This window comes from Zonotrichia albicollis, chromosome 4 (assembly GCF_047830755.1).
Source record: "Zonotrichia albicollis isolate bZonAlb1 chromosome 4, bZonAlb1.hap1, whole genome shotgun sequence".
Taxonomy (NCBI): domain Eukaryota; kingdom Metazoa; phylum Chordata; class Aves; order Passeriformes; family Passerellidae; genus Zonotrichia; species Zonotrichia albicollis.
In genome coordinates, this window is record NC_133822.1 from 41471667 (window position 1) to 41495182 (window position 23516).

Consider the following 23516-nt stretch of genomic DNA (forward strand, 5'->3'; position numbering starts at 1 on the left):
GCTGAAGACATTCAAATGTCAGTCAAATATTTAAAATTCATGCCCAGTTTAGACAAATAATTCAGGAAAACAACTTCACAATGCTTTGTTTTGAAGTTCTGGGAACCTACAAGGATATTATCTGTTGTAGTCTGCATTTACTACACAACACCAAGTCTCTACATACAGATAATGAACCTAGATGGGCAGGATTCACATCACTAATTTTAGTCATCTAAAATGTGAGTCCAGTCAAAGTCAGTCTTGTACTTGCCTCTATATTTTATATAGAAGTTTGGGCAGCTCCTGAGAGATTCTTCTGGTCTTGGAGAGAAATGAAGGCAGAAGGCATCAGCTGTCCTCCAGAAAAGACCAGTGACCATGGAAACAAATTATGATTCTGATTCTTGAAATAAATGAAGATGCACAACTTAGGGTGAGCTTTTCATCTTTTAGATTCATAAAGGACAAGATCACCCTAACACCTTGGGGCTAATTGAATAATACAGGAGCTGCACAGACATGTGACTGAATTTCTTTCCTTTTAAAAGGGCAGATATCCATACACATGCATATATATGTGTGAGTATATATCCACTTCTAAACAGCAAGATAGATATAGTATTTAAAAATAATATTTAAACATACATTGTTTTGTTGTGGTTTTTTTTTTTTTTTTTCTCAGTTAAAAGCAAAATAAAAGGACTTTAATTTGGATCTTAACTGCAAAGACAGTCTCCCATTTTTTACCTCTCTGATCATTCTTTGCTTTGGCACCTTCCTAGAATTGTGGATCCATTGTAACCTATGGATCTGTGCAGTTTAGCAGGTACAAGAATGACACAATGAGACTTTCAGCAAGATGGTGTAACAGCTGATACTTATGCCATAGTCTGAATTATACTTTTGGGCGGAACTTGTTGTCTTGGCATTGCCTTACAACATCATCAACATGCTTTCAGATCTCTCAAATATCTAATCAGCCAGAGCAGAGAGGCTGTTGTCCTATACCTATCATGGCTTCTTATGAACTGTGTTGTCTATAATTATCTTAAACATTTGCTGAATGAGGGCTAATGTTACAACCCTGCCAGAGAAGTACATTCAAGTGTAAATAAGGTTTCTGTTTAAAAAAATTAGGTGCAACATTTGGACAAAAGGGAAACAGTAATAATCACTATCAGAAATATTCATGTCATAATTGATGGGAATTCTACAGACAAAATTTCCATGTAGCTTTGGATAATGGCATTCTGAGATTGTAATTCTACTGAATTTAGTAGAATTTCTTCTATTTAGAAAACTTCTGGTTTTAATGAATGTACTATTTGTTTTCATATTTACAGAGTCCTTTTCTCCCCTGGCATTTATGAACCATCTTCCTTTAGAAACAAACAGTACAACCACATCCATATTGATGAGTAGTGATTCTCTGAGTTGCTCACTGGTTATGATGGGACCACATACCCAAATGACAGCAAGGCCCTGTGTAGCCATAGTTCATCATTAAGCAGAAGCAATGCAATGGAAAAGCTCCAGGCTGACTTTCCAACAAGTGTTCACAGAGTTAATTATTTTTAAAAGGGCGATTGCTCAAACTAGCTAATTTAGTAATGGCACTTGTTTTGTGTAAAGTACAAATAATGTCTCCAAAAACTAAATACAGAAGCTTGCATCATTTACAATGACTGATACCATAAACAAAACATTTAGTCTTGAAATGCCATTGCTTTTCAGTCAGTATTACTTACATGAGATTTTCAAGCCAGTTTTCCACAATCTCATTTTTGGAGGTGCTGAGGCATAAAATGGCTCTTCCGGAAGCCATTGGATGTTCTGAGTACACAGCACCAGCAAAGATCTGACATAAAAGTAACAAAATGAGGTTTTATATGTTTAAGTTCTATTGTTTGATCTAAAAATTAAGGTCTAAGGTTCCAACATCAGAAAGTGTTTTCTGATAAAATATTCTGGTCATTAGTGAATGCAGACAACTCATTACAATAACAGTGTTTGCCCAGTAGCTTCCATCAGCAGAATCTGAAGCATGAATATCTGATGCATCCCACAGGTAGTTGAGAGTTTTTCAAAGGCATTTTCTTAGCTTTCTGGTGAAAATAAGTTACACGAAGTCCCCAGAGTGTAATACTTTTCTCTGAAGGAAAATTATTACCAAATCCTCATTCCTATATGCAAATGGATGATCACTATGCACTAGTAAAATGCCATTCTCTCAAGTCATTACCGCTGTTTACACAGGAATCACATGGCTGAAACTATTGTGAAAGTAAGTGTATGGAATGAATTTATTTAAATATGGGGGGTTATAATACCATGGTGTTTTATTTTTATGTTTTCTTTTTACTTTATAAAATGAGAGTTTGTATTTTACTTGTGGTGGTGCTCCTGAATAACATGAATGTTTTTGTAAATGAGTTTACCAAATGCACTACAAAAAAAACCACACAGTAAATTAATGCTGAAATAATTTTCATTAGGAAGCACCATTTTAACAAAATTAGGCAGATAAGGATGAACCAGTTGAGACATTTTTAAAGAATAGTAAGTGTATTTGTTTATTTCATAACTGAATTCAGTTTCCCATAATTTATCACCTTTATTGTCCCCCTAATTTGCCCTGTTGTCCTGGACTATATTTTGTTCCTTAGAGACAACTTTTTTCTTTTATTTCTTCTATTGCCTATAGCCTTTGAGGTGAGGATGGAGGGTAAGGTGGATCATTACCTAGGGAACAGAGCAAAGAATGAGAGCTGTTTTCTTCTCTTGAGGAGAATGATAATTTCCCTGATTATTCAGCCTTCTTTCCTGCATTGTTGACTTGTTTCACATGAAGTCATATTGCAAAGTATTATAGTAGCAAAAAATTTTGGTAGCTAACTTATTTTGCATTTCTCCTATATTATAATTAATGTTGGAATTTCTTGTAAGTTCTTAAGTCCATATTGTGCCATATAAGTTCTTCAGTCCATATTGTGCCATATAAATTTTTATGTGATTTTACATGCAATTTACCTCATCAAGCTTTAATCATCTAAAAGTTAGATGTGACATCAAATCTAGGATGGTCATCTCGGCACCAGCTGTCTTTAATGGAGAGGCAGGCATCTCGAGAGGGTCATTCATCCTGCTGGCCCAAGACACTTGCATTAAGGTGGGATGGAGTTGTCTCAAATGAAGTCTGCTTGATCAGTTTAGATTAAATGCATGCATATTTCATGAGTAAAATCTGGGGAGATGAATATGACCTCATGCCAAAGGCTTGAGTTTTTCCTCCATGAGAATGGATGCAGTGTGTTATATATTAAGAACTCAAAAACTGTACAATTGAATGTGAAAAAAGATTTTAAAAGCAAGCAAGAAAAAACCTCTTAATTATGATTTTAGTGTGGCACTTATTTGTTCTTGTTCAAATAAAAGGTTTAGGATATTATGATATCTTTTGTCTTTCCCTGTTGGAAAACTCCAAAAGGAGTTTCAAAACGCAATTTTTAAAATGTCAAACAGCATACATGACAACAGGGACATTTTACCTACAGCTGAAAAGAAACTTGTCAACTTATCACTTAGTTACTGCATCCAAGCTATTTCCACTGGGGTTTTTTAAAAGAATATTCAGGCATGAATATATTATTAAACTAAGTAGCCAATAGCATTAAAAAAATGTTGCTTAAAGAATGTATGTTTAGCATTTCAAAGTGAGTTGAAATGTTAATTGTTTCCTTTATCAAGTAGGGTTCCCAATTAGCAAACTACTAGTCGTTGGAAACTATACTGCATACTACACTACCCCAGAAGCAAAAGGAACAATTTATCAGGAATTATTTGAAATTAATGTCAAGATATGGATTTCATACAGAACATTCTGTATGAAACATGGACATCAGTCCTCTCATCTCAGTTCTTACAGTGGTTTCTGCAATTTGTCAGCCACCCTTCCTTTCACCTCTCACAACTACAGCCTGACTCAGTGATACCAAAGAGAGTGGAGGAAGTAAGGCAGCTTGTGCCACATTGCTTGGAGATATCAGAAAAATACATGACCTTACACTAGGGCCTAATATACTTCAGTCACAATCTGACTTTTAGCCATCTGCCCCTGGAATAGATCTGCTACCTTGCTTGACATTCAAAATTTGACATATCTTCAGTGATACTGTGCACAGGTTCTCATACATAGCAACCAGAGGCAGCAGGAAAAGGTGTTTGAAAGTGCATACAGAAGTAGTACTATAAAATGCTTAAGCTCTCCTGACATATGCCACATAAAATGTAGGTCAGGAAAAAAACAAAAATAAAGCAAACCACAAAAAAGGCCACACATTTTTTCATGTAATCCCCTACAAGCATTCTTTATGAAATGCTCTCAGTGAGGTAAGAGAATAAACAGATCTCTATAGTTCTGTTTGCAAAGCAACTTGCACAGAGTGGTCACAGTGGTAACTGATACTAAATGAACAATTCATGACAGTTCTGCCTTCACTGTGCAATGACTGGGTAAACCATCCAAACAAACACCACACACTGTACATTTTTTTCCTATGTGGTCTTGGAAATTACCACTGTATACATCAACAAAACACAGTATATAATATGCTCTGGGAGAAAAAAAAAAAAAAAAAAAGCCATGCAAAGTAATTTCTAAGCAGAAGGGAGAAGAAAAAGATCATATTTTCCAGAATCAGAAATAGCATATGGCCTGATTTATACCAATTCAGAGAGCAACAGTACTGATATTTTTCTGCAAATGGTGCTTATCCAGAAAAAAAAAATGAAAAAAAAAAGTGGTACTTGGGAGCTGCTACTGGAACTTCTGCAAAAAATATCTGAATTGAGATCTTGTATAGAATTATATAGTCATATTTATCTTATTCTTTCAAAGGAAATAGTTTAACAAAGTTATTTCAATACACCCAGCAAAAGGGCCATGCATGCAGTCTTTCTGGCTGGGGATACTACAGCAATGGTGTATAAAAAAGGAAGCACAGTAATCACTTCCTTTTTATCAGGTTCAGTGTTCTGATCTAAATAAAAATTAAAAAAAAAAAAGAACCCAAAACCAAAAAAACAAAAGAACCCAAACAAAAAAACCTGGACTCATTTACGACTAGAGTATTGTGGGTGTATTTTTTAACAAATAACTCACCTAAATAATAGACAGCAGAGAAAAAGGACAATAAACTGACACATGACTCATGATGATGAGGTAGGTTTTGGGGAGTGCCAATTTACTGTGTCTGTCTAGAGCTGGTAGTGAGTGAGACAGGGTAGAGAAAGAGAGAGAAAGAGATTTGTATCTCTCTGCCTCCAGACATTTAAAATTAATGACCCATAGTTTGATGCATGAGTTTATGCAGAGATACCTGAAGGATGTGTTACTTCTATAAAGCTCTGTATCTGTGCAGTAATCCTTTATGTGCAGCAGATTGCAGCTAAACTAGTCATAAGCAGCAGCAGAAAATGTGCAAATGAATACATAACGCCCACTTAAAGCTTATGTTAATTCAACTGCTGCTTTGAAGAAGAATTAGCAATGGGTAGTATGTGCTCTGTCTTGCTGAACAGCTAGTGTCACCCTACAGTTGTTTGAAAGCCTAAAAAAAGAAGAAACACCTGATGTGCAAATTGTGCAGCAGGCTGCAATGTTAGTAATAGAAGAAACATTATGAAGCATAAATTAATTAACTTCTGGAGGAAAAAAATGTACTTTATGCAGAAAGAAGGAACCAGGATTTTTGACATGAAAAACGCATCATTTCACAAACTCCATTGGCACTGTGATCTGAACAGATGTGTGTCACAGCTCTGCTTCCTTGGCCCTCTCTGAAGTTCTTTTATTCCAAAGAGGTAAGGAACCACTGTTAAAAATAATTGGCCCTTGAGTGGGCCAAATGAATTATTAGGAACTGGAAAGAGTCTGTCCCTTCCCAGCTCACAGTCTGGGTCAAGGATTATAAGCACAACAGTGCACAGCCTATATAGAAGGCAGTTCCTGGTGATGTTGATATTCAAAAACTGTTGTCTTCCTTAGCCAAGAAGGTGAAATCTGCAGGAAGAAATGAGAAATGGCCCAATAACTGGATTAGTAACTTTGCTGGATTTCCACTCTGTTCCTCAACAGAGACAACTCACAGGTACAATCCATGCAGTTTTCTAAATTCAAGAAAATACACACAGAAAAATAGTTAATTTCAGGCAGGAGATGAGCCTGGACTCCTGCTGTACTGGTTTAGGGCAAATTTGTTAAAGAATCTGCAAAGGAGGGCCCCTCCAGAAAGTGAAACCCACACGGCCCCTCCCCCCAGCCGGTTCGGGAAAAAATTCCTCGGAGAGAGGTGGAAAGAACCTGTTTATTTGACTGGCCCCGCACCCCCCAGCACACAAAATGAACAATACCCAATGACACCGCTCTGAGAAAGATGGCAAAATCAGAAAGTCTCTTTAGGGGGTGGTTGCTCTGTTCTCAGTCCCTCCGGCGCTGGGCCAGCCGCTGCAGCCGAACCCTTGGTGTTCCCGGGTCCCAGTCCGGAGCAGGTTCGAGATGGTCACAGGAACAGGAGAGGAGAAACAGTCCAGGAAGCAATGTGGACTGTTTAGCTAGAACTAGCTAATAAGCAGAGGCAGAAAGCAGAGCAGAAGCAAGAGCAGAAAAAGAGAGCAAGCAAAAGCAGCAAGCAAAAGCAGCAAGCCAAAGCTGGAAGTAAAAAAACAGCTCTGTGTACTGCTTGTCTCTGTGTCCTGATAAGAGAAACCCAAACAAAACTTCCACTCTTCAGTGCCGGTCTTAAAGGCACAGAACAGATGAATGGGGATATACAAGCATCATAACGTCACCCCAGGACACCTGCTTTCTAGGCAAAGATGTTACATTGAGCCAAAGTAGCTGCGTTACCTTAGGTGAACCTCCAATAACTCTAATCATCACCTCTCCTGTTTCAAGCAGCAGGAAACTTGGTTCACTTTCTCCAAGACTGTAGTACTTCTCCATACAATGAGATAACCCTTTTTTCTAGCACAAACATCAGAATTAAACCAGAATGGATTAAACAGGGCCTGATGTATAGCTTGAGTTTCTAGCTGTCAAAAGGATATTTCTGTCCCTACCTTGTGCTGGCACATGATTTCCTAAGATTATATACAACAGTATATTGATAACACAGCATTCTGATTAGGAATCTGGCAACAGGTGCACACTTTCCACAGATCAGCCATAAGGGAGAGCTACCCTGTCTGGTAGGTTACACTATCTGCTTCTTTTTTTTTACTGCTGACATTCAAAATTTTAATTTGCAAAGACTCCACAAACTGTAATCAAACAGTATAGATGTCTGAATTTTGCAAATGTATCCTCTTCTAGAAGTTATACTTCCAGTTTTTAACAGCAGAATTGCTACCAGTTACCCTTAAAAGTTAATATAAGCAAAGCTGTATATCCAGGTTCCTACTGTGCAGAGAAATGGAAACCTTCAAGAAGAACTTAGCCCATCAAGATGTGAGCCTAAGGTATGTAGGATGAATGACCCTCTGACAGTGCCTTCATTGACTAAAGAGGGGAATTCATCAAGACCAGTCCCAGTTTGACCTCAAATATCTACTTGTGTGCATGTGAAAGCAAAACACTCAAACCATACCTGTGTGAACTAAATATCCACTGAACTAAAAATCCAACTAAATGTTCCCTCAAGGTCTGGGAGTTCTCACAACACTTCTACTGGATCTGTCATCATACACAAAGAAAAATTGCTGAAAGAGATGCTTATGCCATGTTCACTGTTGCCATTAGAGCACTCAGAAAAGGTTTTGAAAGTCTTCAACTCACATTCATCTCCCTCAGAGGTCTTGAACTCACCTTCTGCAAGCACAGCCTTGGTTTTAACACATTTTGTAACAGAAAATCTGGTCTACCTCTCCAGCAGAAACAGATCTATTCATATGCAGTCATCTAAATGTTGGGGTAAACACAGAGAATAAAACCATCTTTTAGCTTAATCATTTGTCAGAATATTATGTGTATTAAACATCTTCATCTAATTTGTATTTTTTTTATTAAAAGGTGAATAGCTTCAGCTAAATTGGCCAAGACTCTCTTCCTTCCCACTCCCAGACTATGCTGAAATGCAGTCATTAGGGTAGTCTTAGGGAATCTAAAGGATTGCTGCTCAAGTCTCCTTGGGGAGGAAAAAGTACTGTGTGGAAAAGAGCGAGACTTAATAACTGTGAGAAATAGCCACTCACTTTTCATAGTTTAGGAAGGTTTATTAAACCTTATCAAAAGTACACCAGAAGACTGAGCAAAAACAAAAGGTTATGTCACCTGGACCAAAAGACTTTGCCCACCATGTGCTCTCCCTCACCATGGAGGTTTCTCCTTTTAACTCTCTAACCCCTCCCAAAGTTCTGTCCATCAACCCCTTCTTCACGGTCCAGTGGTGGAGATCTCTTCCTCAAATCCTGATTGGAGGTCAGATGTCACCATAGTGACAAGCCAGCCCTCTCAGATGTCCCATCTCCAGCTGTTCCTTGATAACCACGCAGGGGGGTACAACATAACTATAAATCTATGAAACTTTTCTTAACCTATATACATGATATTTGTCTATTAATTGTGAGAGTCAATCATCGCATTACTCATCTATCACATAATTAACCTAAGGAAAGTTCCCTCCAATCCCTTAACCATTTCCTTTCTCTTTTACAGAAAAAGAGACAATTAACATATGTGAAAACAACAGTCCTCTTTAGAACTATTGGCCGGAGTCACATCCTGTGACAGCAATTAGAAGTGAAGATACTCCTGGTTTACAAATAGCAATTTTTTTAAAAAAACAAACAACAGAATAAAACAGAAATCAAGCCTAAGCCAAACAAATAAAAAAAAGAAAACCACAAACAAACAAAACCACAAAAACGCCTGGCATTTACAAAACAAGCCTCCACACAGGCTTTAAGGAAGAAATACAAAAGAAACCTTAATGCATGTTTGGAAATGAACTTACTTTGAACCCTTCATAAGCAGAATTAATTTGGCACCTCTGATTTCCACCAGGGACTAGAGCTGGAAATGACCATAGCCTAACAGAAAGGCTTTTCTTCTGGTATTTCCAGCTGAGATGCCAAGTGGAAGTGCTGGAATCTGATAAGAAATCTTGTTCTCATAGATGTTTGTCCAAACATGACCCTAACGGTAAAATTTTGGTTATCTGGATGTCTTTGCAGACTGACAGAGTTAGCAGAACAGTTTTAATTATTTATAATGAAGCTCACATTTGATGTTTTAACAGAAAACTTCTCTCTTTCCAAAGAAACCAAAGCAATGAAAGTATAATGAAAGTCCTACATGTTAATACAATAGTGAAAGACAATGCCTAACTAACAGATGGCTAAAATATGGGCACTAGATACAAGGATTTCCGAACAAAATTCATACATTTGAAAAGTCTGTGTTGCCTGCTTACTCTCTTAAATTACAATGAGAAAATATTTTACTCTGAAGATCTCTTGTAAAATCCCAGAAAACACTGTGAAACTACAGAAAAGACCACTATTGAATTGGCTCATCTTTGGAATAGACTTCTGTAAAACCTGTATTCATTCCTACTGCCATCCACTTGGTTAATCTCTTGAGATGTACTTTAACTGAAATTGTTACAAGAAATAAGATCTTAGACAGTTTCTCAGTGGAAGTCTCAGTCCTCATGCTGCCCTAGCAGCACTAGTTGGTAATAGTCTGCAAAAACAGACAAGCTGTGCTACCTGTTTTCTGAATGCATTCATAAAACATTTATGATGGTATGTGCTATGTTCAGAAAAACTAATAAAGAGGTTATAATGCACCTTTAATGGTGAACTAGAAATAAAACACTCTCTGACCTGGTAACAGCTGTGTGCAATGCAGTAATAGTGAGGGACTGAACCCAATAAACTATTTCAGCTAACTCCTTCTGTTTGCATCAACCTGTGAAATAGATTCATTCCTCTGTGCTGGGCAATGAAGTCATCTAATCTTCTCTAACAGCACTAATTATTAAAGAGAAGCCTTCAGATAAGTATGTCTGACAAACCACAATCATGCCTCAGTTTCTGTACTAGCAATTTTATGGCATTTTCTAGCAAATTCTTGCTTTTAATATCTTCAACAGCTATGTAATTAATGCAATCATCTGGTCAATTTATATGATGCACCTGTCCCAAATATTCTGGATAAATATATATATTCACATATGTATACAAAACCTCACTTTATTGATTAAATCAAGATGGCACAATTTAAAATAAATGCCTTCCAACCTTCAAAACCTGGACAAGTTTCCTCTTAATAAAATCCCAAGTTATTATATCTTCATTATAATAGTTGCATTATAATCTGATATTATATGTAGTTATTATAATAAGTTATTATATCAGTAGTATTCAATGAAAATCAACACACTAAACCAGAAAATAAAGATAACACTGGGGCAGAAGTTCATCCATCCAGAACTCCAGATGTGAGGACCATGAGCATATATTCCACTTGTGATCTTATCTGTTGCCTTGTAAGTGACTGTGTCCTTCAGATACAATGAACTAAAATGAACAGCAATTAGTGCACGTCCAGAATGGAAATGGTGATGGAAGTGAGGATAGCAATTAAGCAGCAATGCACAAAAGACCTGGAGTAGAAAACAAAGTGTATTTTTCTCCTGATGAGGTTTGCAATGCTTTTAAAACCTAGAGTGTATAATTGCTTACCCTGGATAGACAAAACATTGGAAAATCTTCATTTGGACATGTGCTTGTAAACAAGAAAATAGAACAATTCCCTGGCTACTGTTGTTGCCAATGCATCAAGATGCACCTAAAGATCCTAAAAGGTTCTCTCATTCCCCAAGCTTGGCTAAAAGGAAGGAAATTGCTCCTTCAGACTCAGACTACCTCTCTCAGACAGTCTGCCAGCATCTCTCAGATGTGCTTTAGGTAATTGCCTCTCACCCAAGCAATGATCTCAACCCAGACTGAAGAAAAATGAGAAATTGTGTCATCTGGACAGTATGAAGCACACAGTGCAGCTATGTGACATCACCAACAGCACTCACAGGGGTCACAGTGTTCCCTTTAATGACTACCTATTACCTATATGATTTTAAATAAGATGTATGAAGTAGAAGTCTTCCATCCAACAAACTGCTTGTCTTCTTTGGTAAAAGAATCATTCTGAGGTTCTCCTTTCTCAGAGGAAAATAGTGGCTCTTTGGGTGTGTCTGTACCGGCTTTTGCCAGGAACTGTAAATGTCATATAAATGATGTTCCATGTAAAAAGTCACTTGTGACAGTTTTGAAATAATTTGTTTGGAGTCAAAATGTGTTTGCTAGTGTCTTATGTAGCCAGAAGGTATTGATTCAAAGATCAAGAAAGTCAAATACACTGTTGCTGACATTTTTGAAAGGGTCATATGCAAAACACATCTCTCCCAGAATCAGAGTCTCTAAAACCATTTTCTGATTTCCATCTCTCTTTGTGTTTGAGACCAGGGATCTATCAGAAGACCAGGGATGACTTAGCAGAATCTTTCATCACCTCACTTACATACTCTGTCTAACTGAATTCTCAAAATATCTGCTTTAAATCAAATCTAGTTTGGTCATTTCTGCAGAGATCATGGATTTCCCATAAGTGCCATTCCAAAGAGGGAGAGTCAGCTGCTCCTGGGAATGAGAGGATAGGCAGTGCCTGTTTTATTTTTGCTTTTGCAATAGTATAAACCTACAGTGGCTTTGATGGATTTAGAGCAGATATAACCCATGTATGAAAAAAATTCTAGCTATAACTAGGTTTAGAGGTAACTGGAAATAATTTAGTTTGAAGTAGGAACACCTATTAAGTTGTTCCAGAGGGGAAGTGCTTTTGAACCAGAGAATACATTTGGATCATCTCTACTATGAAGTGATAAGCTGTGTAAGTTCAAAGTACAATGGAAAGCCCTGACATTATCCATCATTATCCATGCCTATTAGTAAGCAGTGCTGGTACAAGAGCTATGGGAAATACCTTTGTGATTGTGGACACAGACCTATTGTGACTGTAAGACTCTGTATGTCTGTTGTATTCTGTTAGAGGTTATTACTGAATCTCTATGTGCCATGGTCTTTCAACATATTCTGAAGCCCAGTAACTTTTTATTTCTTATTATTCAGTGAAGAAAGGTCTAGCAGATTTTTATAAAAAGTCACTGTAATGATGATAATCTATAACCATGGGTTAAACTCTAGTCTAGTAAGCCTCAAAATTTTCTGGAATTATCTATCACATTCCTTCTAGACAGCAAACCAAGAGTACCAAAACTGAGATAGATAATGCTTCTGTCTTCTCTGGAAAAAAATGTAAAGTGACAGAATCTCCTCTCTACACTTCTTCTGTTCCTACAAAAGAAGAACCAAGACTTAGGATTATTGGTACATGCTACACACTGCCTGTCTTCAATTTTATGCTGTGAATGTTAGGAAGCACTGCAACAGACCAGAGAGAGCCCAAGAACAACATCTGCTTGTTATGTCTCCTCAAAGATAATTTCATTCCTAAAAGAAGGAAGTGGGTTGCAGTCCATAACTCTGTATCTATGTAGTAAATATGGATATGGTCTGTGCTTAACATCAGTGTAACTCTAGTTTACACACACACACAGACCAAAAAAAAAAAATTCCAGACCAAAACTACAACAGTTGTATATACCAGTGCTTGCTTCAGTTCTTTAGAAGAATACAAGATTCATGACTGGACCAGTTTAAGGGTAACTCCAGCCACATTCAAAGAATTATACTGTTTAATGCTTGCTCAGAGTTTGGACATAGATGTAACAACTAATAGTCTGAGGACTAAGGAAAATGGTAAAATAGAGAACCGATAGGGATGTGGACTTACCATGCACTTACTGAGTGTTTCACTGGGGAATGAAATCCATCTATACAGAAGGATATTCTTAAAAGTGCACCCTGTCTGAATTTAATAAGATGTGGGGAAAAAAAGAGAAATTGCAGGGACTGTTCTAATTCCCTGTTTACTGAAATAAAGCATCATAATATATCACTGCTGGTGTATCCACACTTGCGAATACTCTCTAGCTAACGAGGTTAAATATTTAACTTTGCACTAACAACCACCTTCATGAGTTTCCCAGTTCTGGACATTGAGTTTGCACTGAACACCTTGCACAGAGTATTTTCTATATTTGCCTGATTGTAATGATTCTCATTCGTGATTCTTGCATGCAGACAGACTTTTTGAGAGCTCATCAGTTCCAGAGGGCTATTTTCCACTTGATGTCAATAATTCTTTATTCAGCTATTTATCAGAATTCTTTCCACTGCATCTAATGGGTGATGTCACCCAGAAAGAGTTATAATTGCAGGTGGGAAATGAAAAGGAGATCAAAAGGCTTTCAAGAAACAAAAATCCTCTATTTATACAAGTTCTAAGAAACAAAGAATGCAATAAGAAACAAGTTGACAACAAAATAAAATTCAAATGGGAGCAAAATTATGGCTAAACACACTAATCTTCAAAGTTTAACATGGATTGTCAGCAGTTCTTTGAAGAAATCATGTTTCTGAAATTGCAAATGTAGAGCCATTAGTCAGCTATATATAAATGAATATTTCCCTTTTCCAAATCAGATTTATGGAATATTTTGCCTTCTGTCAGATTACAATATATTTGCATCTAATAGTCTAATTTAGAATGCTGGAGTTATAAATAGATGGGAAATGTGGCATAAATTAACATTGATACCAAAGACTAATGTGTTTTCCTTACAAACTGTAAGCTGCTGCCATGTCAAAGGAAAGTGAAACTGCTCTGCACTTGAGGTTTTCTGAGGTAAGAATGCATTGGTATGTTTGAGCAGGCACAGCACTCTCGGATTGTGAGATGTGCTATCCAAATTCCTTTCCATGTTAACTATTACTGACCTTCAGCCATGGAAAGCAGCTAGTAGGGTGACTTAATTTGGCACCTGTTCTGGGGATTTCTGGATAGCTGAAGCCAAAAGCAATCCAAATTTAGGTGCCCCAGCCTGTTCTCAGCACATACTGTATTTTACGGTGGATTTCCTCAGGAGATTGCAAGGGCAATGCCATGTGGGAATTCCTAAGTGTTGCCTTTCACTCCTTCAAATACAAATGTGAGGCTGTTTTTTACTGACATCTTTTTTTTCTGGTGGCATCCATAGGCAAGATTCCTCCAGTCGAATAACACATTTTCCAAAATCACCTCATAGGAACACACATTTCTTGTGAACTAGAAAGGAAAGCAAACTATTAATCCAGTGAAACTAGGCTTGCGATCCTATTGGGTATGGACATTGTGTGGAATTTTCTTCTTATTTCTTGAGAATAATCACAGGAAGAGTGTGGGTGGATTGGCTCACATATGAAAAGTCACCTTTCAGATAAAGGAAAAACAACGTTTGGAAACACAGGGTTTCAACACAACCCTAGACAAAAGCAAAGAAACTGGAGTCAAGTCTTGTCTGTCACTCTATGCTGAAACAATTTTTCCACTTCCAGTAATAAGGATAGGGCAGCTTTTCAGTTTCTGATTCTGGAACTATACTACCCTATATGTATAATTTTATTACTTTAGAATTTTTAGAAATAATACTTCTAAATACTTACAAAACTTTTAGTTTTCCAGAATTAAAAAATAATTACAAAGACCTGAATGATGTAGTTAGATTCTGATACTCATTATGAAAGAAAAGAAAAAAATTATAGGGCTTCAAGTAAAATTCCCCCATAAACAAGTTATTTTCAAGCTGCCTCACATTCTTACATGAGTTTACTATTTTCAATGGCTGAAACAGTACAGAGAGGATGAGAATACCTTTACTTCTTTTCACTTTCACAGATATATGGAGGCTATAAGAATATGCATTAAAGATGGGCATGATTTTCAGAGGAATGAAAGGGGACAGTTCTGAAGCTTGTTTCCTCCCCTACTATAGCATTTTTATGCTGGTGAGAAATATTCTTGAGCCAGCTGGTTGTTTTGTTCACACTGGCTTTCATTGCCTAATCTAGTGAATTCATTATAGCTCCCTGCCTGAGGGCTCAATTTTCAGCTGCGCTGAGCATGACCCATATCAGCTGTGGGAAAAGGAAGGCAAAGGCTCTGCGGGTCCCTCACACCTCCTGGCACTCTCAGGAAGCTGTGGGGTGACCCCGCTGCTGCACCAGCCCAGACCACCATGGCTAGGCGACATTGCCTTGCATGGGCCTTGGAAATTACTCTCCTAGCAGGAGTTTGCTTGTCAAAATGTGAATTCAGTGTCAGGGACTTGCAGAATAGGAGAAGCCGCCATGAAACAATGCTGGGTCAGAAGGGGACTTTCCCATAGCTGGCATTCCTTGATTAATTCACCCTGGGAAGTGCTTCAGGCCTGATTTTGCAATGTAGAGAGAACTTTCTGGAGTCAGAATCTAGAATTGAGTGTGTTGTTTCTGAGGTAACCAGACTCTGATATCATCTCAATAAGTAGTATAATTTTGTTTCTTGGTTACATGCTAGAGATGTGACATTGCAGAGAAGCTCTGTGTCAAATGCACTCTATTTGCTCATGTGCTACCAAAGGACAAACAGTACTCTGTTTTTATTTTGGCTTAGATTAGTGGTTGCAGAGAGGGAGATGTGTCCATTTTGTCCTCGCTAGCAAGTGGGCGTTAGCCTCCCACACTCACGTCACTGCCACATTTGGCAGTGGTGACACTTTGGCAGCAATAACTTATCTAAGCGGTCCCAGCACTGTAAAGTAGTCCCACTACTCCCTAAAAATTTTCTTGAGCAGTTTAGTCCTTTACTTCCAGTTCACTGACCTATGGTCACTTCTTACATGCACACAAAAACACATGTGAATGCCCATCTCCAAAGTACTGCAAGGAACCTAAAACTTACAAATCAACAAGACAGAATGGTCCTAGCCAAGAAGGAAGAACAAGCAAGATGAAAACATCATAAAGACCCCATGCTGGCACAGCATACTGACTCATACTTTCCACTTATAAATGTCATCCATTAGGTTAAAAAAATAATAATAAAAATCAGTCTGCATTCTGGGTAGTGGGTTTTTTTATTGCTTGCTTTAATAGCTCTGCTCTTCATCAGCTCCAGTATTCGGCAGCTGATCCCTCTTTCCTTCGGTAAGGACATGTGATAGTTTTGCTGAATAGCTGCAAACATGCTCTCTGCTGGGTACTAATAGCTGGCACATTAGGCTGCTTGGTGAGCTGTGGCAGCCAAACAGAAATGCTTTCAACAGAATGATTTCAGTAAAGAAGTGGAGAGTTGAGATTTTTTTTCCCTTTCTCCTCTCTGCTTGGTGCCAGAGTTCTTAAAATAGTACTCTCAGAGTTTTCTTGTTACCCATTTTGGAACCCAGATGTAGGAAGCCAGCCAGCACAGCTGGTGGAGCCTAAGTGTCTCACAGATAGGGAAAGATTATGTGGCCTTCATTTTTCTCTTAACTGTTAGTGTAACACTTTATTCCTAACTGTTATTGATGTTATTGCTATTAGAGTGTCAGGAAAAAAACGCCCAGGGTTGCTGAGTTGGAAGTCCTAGGAGCTGAAGACCTTCCTCTCCCTCCTGTTGTCATTGTCTTGCTACCGTACTTTGTTACCTTCCCTGATTCCCTCATCAGGAATCTGGATTTAATTAGTTGTTCCCTTCTGAACTCACACTGATACCTGTGCTGAGCTATTACAACTGATGTGCCATGATGCTGTGAACTCATTCTCACAGCAGGCTATGTATAAAATCACCTGTCTTCTTATACGCAGGAGTATATGCTAGATTTCTGAGGAGAATAAAGTATATGAAGAGCCAGTACCAAGCACCAAGCTTTTTGACAGCAAGCCAAAATGTACACAACAAATTGAAAAGAAGTGATATGACAACCACTAGAGCTTCCTTGTAAGTCATCTAGTAGGTATTGGGCCATCTAGTGGGCTGGCCACTTTTAGGGACATGGGAATTTTCTTCTCCTAATCATGCAAATCAGATTGCTGGAAACCTTCAGTGAAATTTTGCTTCTGTGAAATCTTTTTCCTGTTAAAGCTTTGCTATCACCTGAGCAGCCTCATGGGATCCTTCCTCATGTAATGTGTGGTAACTCCTACCAGCCTTGAGTTACTTATAATCATATGGTTTCTGAAGGGTGGCTTTTGAGAGCAGCCCAGTCTGGGGTATTACAGTTACAGACCACAGAACTCCATGTTCCCAGTACATCTGTGAAAGCATTTGGGGGAATGGCAGTACGGATGGAAGCAACACTGATTCATTCTATCTTCATATGGAAACAGAAACCTCTCCAAACTGGAATGATACAGAGATCTGAATATGCAAAAATAGCACAGCAATTTCTAGGCAAAAACTAAATGCTTCTCAGAAATACATTGAAAAACAGTGCATTGAGGTCCACTGTGAAATACTTGAAAGGTAGAGAGGGCAACACTTTGTTACAGTAAGCTTCTTGATTTATAACATAGGTCATGCTGAAAATGAGGAGGAGTCAGGTATTTAATCCTTGCTTATACTTTTGTACCTCCTCTAGCACTAAGCATATTTTCTACCATAAACAAATTTCTGATTTCGGCACACACGAAGGAATGACAGAGGTTTTTGGAGGTAGTGGAAAATAGACTTCTTCACCAATTTAGGTTTTTGAGAAACCATTTCTGGTGGATGTCTGGCTATTAATTTACAGCTTTCTACTGCTCACCATTTTCTTCTCCCATCTCATCACAGAATCAGAGTAATTTAGTTTGTGCCTGTATCTCCCTGATGGTACCATAAGGTCCAGAGTCTTCGCTAACACAGGTAATAAAAGTGGTCTTGCATGAAGATGTGGGTCTGTGAGTGGAAGCCTCTGATTCATACATATTCCTTCCTACCAGCAGAGTTACAGGAACAGTAGACTCCAGTAAGCAAACAGCTGAGAAGGTATTTCTTTAAACAGCTTCTGCTGTTTGCACAGCGAGTCTCTACACTCTCCTCTGACTCATGCATGTGACCCTGTTCGAGCTTATGCCTACCTCCATTTCCTTCCCTTGTGTCAGCAACTCACTGCTTCTGCTGCTTCTGAAGTTCACTGTAATTATATATACAAGCAACACATGACTAGAGAGTTTTAAATGAGATCAGAATTTTTGCATGTAGGCTTTTGTTGCCACATGCCTCCTTTTCTAGGGAAGAGGGGCAGCCTAATGCCTGAGACTGGAGTTTTATCTGTACCTGCTGAAGTTTATACCCAGCTTTCACTAAGACGTTGCAAGACCCGAATGTTTCTCTCTCTTTGGAGGGCTTCTCAGAGAGTTTAACCTGAGCAGAGAGGTTTTTGTTGTATCCCAAAAGCGAGTTTTATATTTTCAGCCACTGGAAGCATCTCATCTATGATAATATTTAGAATCTGTATAGTAATTGCTGAGGGATAAGTGTTCTCCACATCACAGGACAGGTGTACAAGACAACAGATGAATTTCCATGTAACAGATAGAGAGGGTCATCATGACTGCATGAAATGTTAAGCTAAAGCTTATGTGGCTAAATCTCTATAAAGTAAACAATTTTTTTAATTCTTCTGTCACGACTGAGTACACAAAAGAGAAACCACATTGAAATCTCTATGTACCTTCTTTCCAGATGATTTTCTACCAAGATCCTCACTAACTCAATTATCCATAAAACTACCCAAAAGAAATACAATCTTGAAATAGATAACAGATGCACTTAGGAGTTACATCTTGTGATGAATGAATACAAAATCCCAGCTTCATTATAGCCAGCCCACACAGTCACATTTTTTATTGCTCATATATAACGATCAGAAATCATTTGGGACCAAAAGAAGATAAACTCCAGCAAAAATTCTACCACTATCTAAAGTAAAATGAAATAAGAATAAAATTAAAAAAGAAAATAAAATAAAAATAAAATAAAATAAAATAAATATTTTAAAATAAAATTGAAATATTTAAATAAATAAAATATAAATAATAAAATATAAATAAAATAAAAATAAAAATAAATTTTAAAATTTAAAAAATTTTAAAAATAGAAAAATTAAAATTAAAAAAATAAAATAAAAATACAATAAATAAAAAATAAAACGCTATCTTTATTTTCTTATAATCTATCCCCCTATAGCCCTGATTACAACACATCATTCTCATTAATCTGTTCTTTCTATTTACAATATCTTTAACTGGAACTTCACCCATGAAATTTAGCTTCCTGTTTATTCCTAATTCTGAGTACAAACTCTGTGATAGGTAATATTACTTCTGTTCTGTGTAAATATGCCCATGATTTATAGCAAGATTTTTGGCAAGTTGCCTTTAAATATTTGAATTGTTCTATAAATTCTCGTGTTAATGGGTACATTCAGAGCAGGTAGCTCAGTGTGCAGGTTCACTGTGAGTAGCAGGTTGAGAGCAGGAGGCAAGGGGCTGTGAACCGCTGACCCCTTGCATAAGAAAGGGCCTGGGGACCCATGTCCAGGGACCAGACACTCAAAGGCACTCAGGAGCTGAGGACTGAAGAGGAGGAATGAGACTTTTGTGCCCTTGGACTGGAGGTATAACAGCCCAGGGCTTCCTTTGTTGGGGGTCCCTCCTTGGAGGCAGCAGCTCAAGTTCTTTCTGTTTCACTGCACTGTGAGTAAATGGCTTCAAGGAACCAGAACTCTGACCCTTCTATGGGAAACCAGAAGGTGAACTGGCCAGGAAACCTGGTCTGACTGTGGAATGGGGTGTGTGGGGAGCCAAGCAGGACAACTGTGGGTTCAGTGGAGCTGCCCCCTGTGAAGGGACTTTGGTCCCGGCAGTGAAAGTCTCTGGCACTGGGAGTATAAATGGTCAGACAGGGCAGTTTGCTTAATAGTTATGTGTCCTTTGTATCTGATCCTTCTTTCTCTCAAAATGGCATTTCCTGTACCTACCTAATCTATGAAATGCATGCTACGTGGATTTCACTTGCTTCAGAGTTTGCAAGTAAACAAATGTAGGACAGACATGTTCAGACTGTTACATACCCATTCTGCCTGAACTCCAATCTGGCTGAATACAGTAGTGCAAACCATTTTGTCCTGCTAAGATTAAAGTGTTCATGGCATTCTAGGCTCGGGGAATGGAGTGAAGGTGCAACTATCTGGACCCATTCACATGATCAGCCAAAATTTTGCACGGCCAAAATCAGAACTGAACTGCAGTTTATGCAGAAGGTATATGATATTTGCCTACCCAGAGTACTTCTCAAGATTTACAGGAATGTTTTTCCTGTGCTCTGACTCATTATACCAGTGCTGAAATCATCTGAAGTGAAAACTTCTTTTGTGAGGAAGTTCAAGGCTTTTAAGGCTTGAGCTGAGCAATCTCCTAGTCTAATTGCAGCAATACATTTTCTTGCAGAAGTAACACATCACCAATGCAAGTGATTCCCAGCCTGGTGATGGGAAAGAAAATTCTATGCAGTTTTGCTCAGTCTTGCAAGGAAGAGTAGTAGAAGGCTGATAAGTATCTTTTAGTACTTTTGGACAGATAAACTGGCAGATTTCTTCAACAGTGATGGTGTCAATCTCTGAGCACTGAGGTAGAGCTATCTGCTGCTCTATAAGAGGCCAGTTATATGCTGCACTAGAATGCTGGACTACCATAGTGTTAAAAATTTTATCTCTGTAAAGCTAATGCACTATTGTAAAGGTATTATCTTCCTTTTCTTCTCTTTGTCCAGTTTACTATTTCTTGCAATTCCTACATCTTGACATTAAAAGTTGCTAAAATTGAGTCAAAATGTGACTAGATATCACATTTTGATGGTAATTATAAAAGAGTAAGGTGTTTTATCTTCTATCTTTTCTAGAGCTAACATTGCACAACAAAGACAAACTAGTTTAAAAGCAACACTTTAAACATGACATGGAAATGAAGAAGTGATGCTGTCGATCTCTGAGCACTGAGGTAAAGCTTTCTGCTGCTCTATAAGAGGCCAGATATATGCTGCACTAGAACATTCACCAGAACATCTTGGCAGAAGGTTCCCATGCAATATTATGCTAGATTAATTTAAGGCATAAAAGGCATGGAAAATTATTACAAGTTCTGCGTACAACTATATAATAAGAGACACAGGATTCCAGAGAACAGCAAAGAGAAAAATGGTTAGAAGATGAAGCACTTGGCTGCAACAGCTGCTTACTTAATTAGCAATATCTCTAATCTAATAAAACCATCATACTATGAATCATCTTGCCCAAGTTCATTCACCAGAGGTGTCAAGTATTCAATCAGTGGACATTTGTTCATTTTTTCCTGCTACCTCCTAACTTTGTTTCTTTTTTCTATTTTTTTTTTTCTTTTTAACCCCGTCAATCACGCTTAGGATGACAAGGTCTTAGTCAAATCCGTGTCTCACATGGGTTAGAATACAGGATCTTCTTGGCTCCAAGTCAGTTGCATTGTTTTCATCAAATAAAAAACATCAGTGGAAAAAAAAATCATCATTACACAAAAAGCAAATAACTTGAAGCATTTTAACAATTGTGTATTAGTGGTGGCATGCTTCAAAAATAAGTGCTGAACATTGCTGAGAGAAATGCAGGACTATATAATTATTTATGACAGGCTTTCATCATATCTTTCTTCTCCTAAATGATTGGTGTTAGTTGAAGGCCAAAGGAATACTATGAAAATAAAGGAAGGAAAGTGTGGGATGTTTTTATATGGCCACTGCCCTCCATCTTCACTCACACATGAGCAACCATTCCAAGCATCTCCTGCAAGGACCAGTATTCAAAGGTGTTTGGCCTTCATAATCTGAAATCTGTGGAAAGAATGAAGAACCATTAATAGAAATAAGCAGGAAATTGTTTATTCCCATTCCAGGAATATGTTCAATTTGAGAAACGGTTTTCCATTCCATATTGGGATGAAATGGAGACCTTTCAGACCTTTCTACTTTTCTTGGAAAAATATAAAGAGCAAGTGAAAGCTTTGCTTTCCCTACTCCTGCTGCTCACCTTCATGTCCTCTAAAAGAGCCAGGCAAATAGGGTGCCAGCATGCAAGAAAAAGAAACTGGATCTGAAGCCCAGCTTTGCTGAACTGATGCATTCACGTGTCTGGTCTGAGTACTTGACAAGCCTGTCACACATTATAAAAGAGTGTCCAACCTGCAGACTTTTCTGAGGTCAGCTACAATTAATTCTTCATACTTAAAATAGCCCACCCTAGAGCTCAGATGCATTTCCAGCCATCACTTTTCTGATGTTGATGTATTCCCACTAAATTTCTCCATTTGAGCACACTGACTCAGCTCCTGGGCTCGCCCCCAGCCTCCCTCTGCCACAGGGTTTAGCAGAGCTTGTTTGTTTGAGCACTCGCTGCCACTAGCATGGCCCCAGTTCACTCCCAACACACACACAACACACAAATAAAAATGGAATGGAAAATGTACAGAAAAGGGAGCCATACATCCCACAGAAACATGAATTGTACCTCTGCTCTTGGATTTTTTCCAGATAACTGAAAGATGGCCAGCTTCTGACGTATGCCTAGGATTTATGTTCTTACAACAACAATGTCATTACTAGCCCACATCCCTGGGTAGTAACTCAGAGAGTTGTGTTTATTTGCCTTTTTTATCTCTAAATATCAGCATCATTTTTTGCTTGCGTATTACTATCCTTGATGAATTTCACTGGACTTGCATATCTAAAATTCAGCATCCCCATAAGTATTTGCAACATTCTGGCCATGGTTGTGACATTCATGGTTATGTCTTTTTAATGCTGGAATACCAGAAGATATGTAGAAATTGGAGTTTATAATGGTGTGCTACTCCTTGTGCTCCACAATTGAAAGAAAATCTTCCTATCTCTAACATAAATAGCAGAATCAACTCTTTTACCCCAGTGAGGAATTTGCTGCTCCACCTAAACTAAGCAGTCTGATTTCTGAGATGAAGGGCAGTTTGTGAATGATGATATTGAAATCTGGTCAGTAACAATGAATGATATCAACAATAATAAAAAGATAGAAAGAAAGATGATCACCCTATATAATCATTAACAATCTGTCATTCGCTGTGTCTTTTTGGGCACAAAGTCATTAACATCAGCACTAACAGCTGCTGCCACCCTGAATGTCAGGGAAAAAAAAGGTTGGAAAAAATTCCATTCCAAGTTTTTAGTTTCTCAGACTGAACCCAGGGATGTAAATGTCTCTGACCTCAGTATGAAGGATTTCCTGGATCTTCAATTAACATCTGGACACCACCCCCACCCCCGTAAGGATTTGGACACAATAACAAAAGCTTACAGTGACATAGCAGCAGCTGCATTTGAACATATCTGGGTGTTGCTGGGAGAAATCAAACCATGGCAATGCCATGAACATTGTAAATCATCACTTTATCCCTCTTGCTCTTCAAATCAACTTTCTGGAACATTTTAACTCAGACAGTAGAAACAACTGCATGAATCTGAATTCATAAAC

At 38.0% G+C, this 23516-nt stretch overlaps 1 long non-coding RNA gene across 5 annotated transcripts in view; it reads right to left on the reverse strand.

The window, feature by feature from the left end:
* Nucleotides 1–5094: 5094 nt before the first annotated feature.
* Nucleotides 5095–23516, reverse strand: part of LOC102062819 (uncharacterized) — a 119868-nt gene continuing 101446 nt past the window's right edge. For 4 of the 5 annotated variants that reach the window (XR_012580059.1, XR_003381972.2, XR_003381973.2 and 1 more), the window contains one exon: nt 7946–21844. This is a non-coding gene — a long non-coding RNA (uncharacterized LOC102062819). The other variant, XR_012580061.1, reaches the window with a different exon arrangement.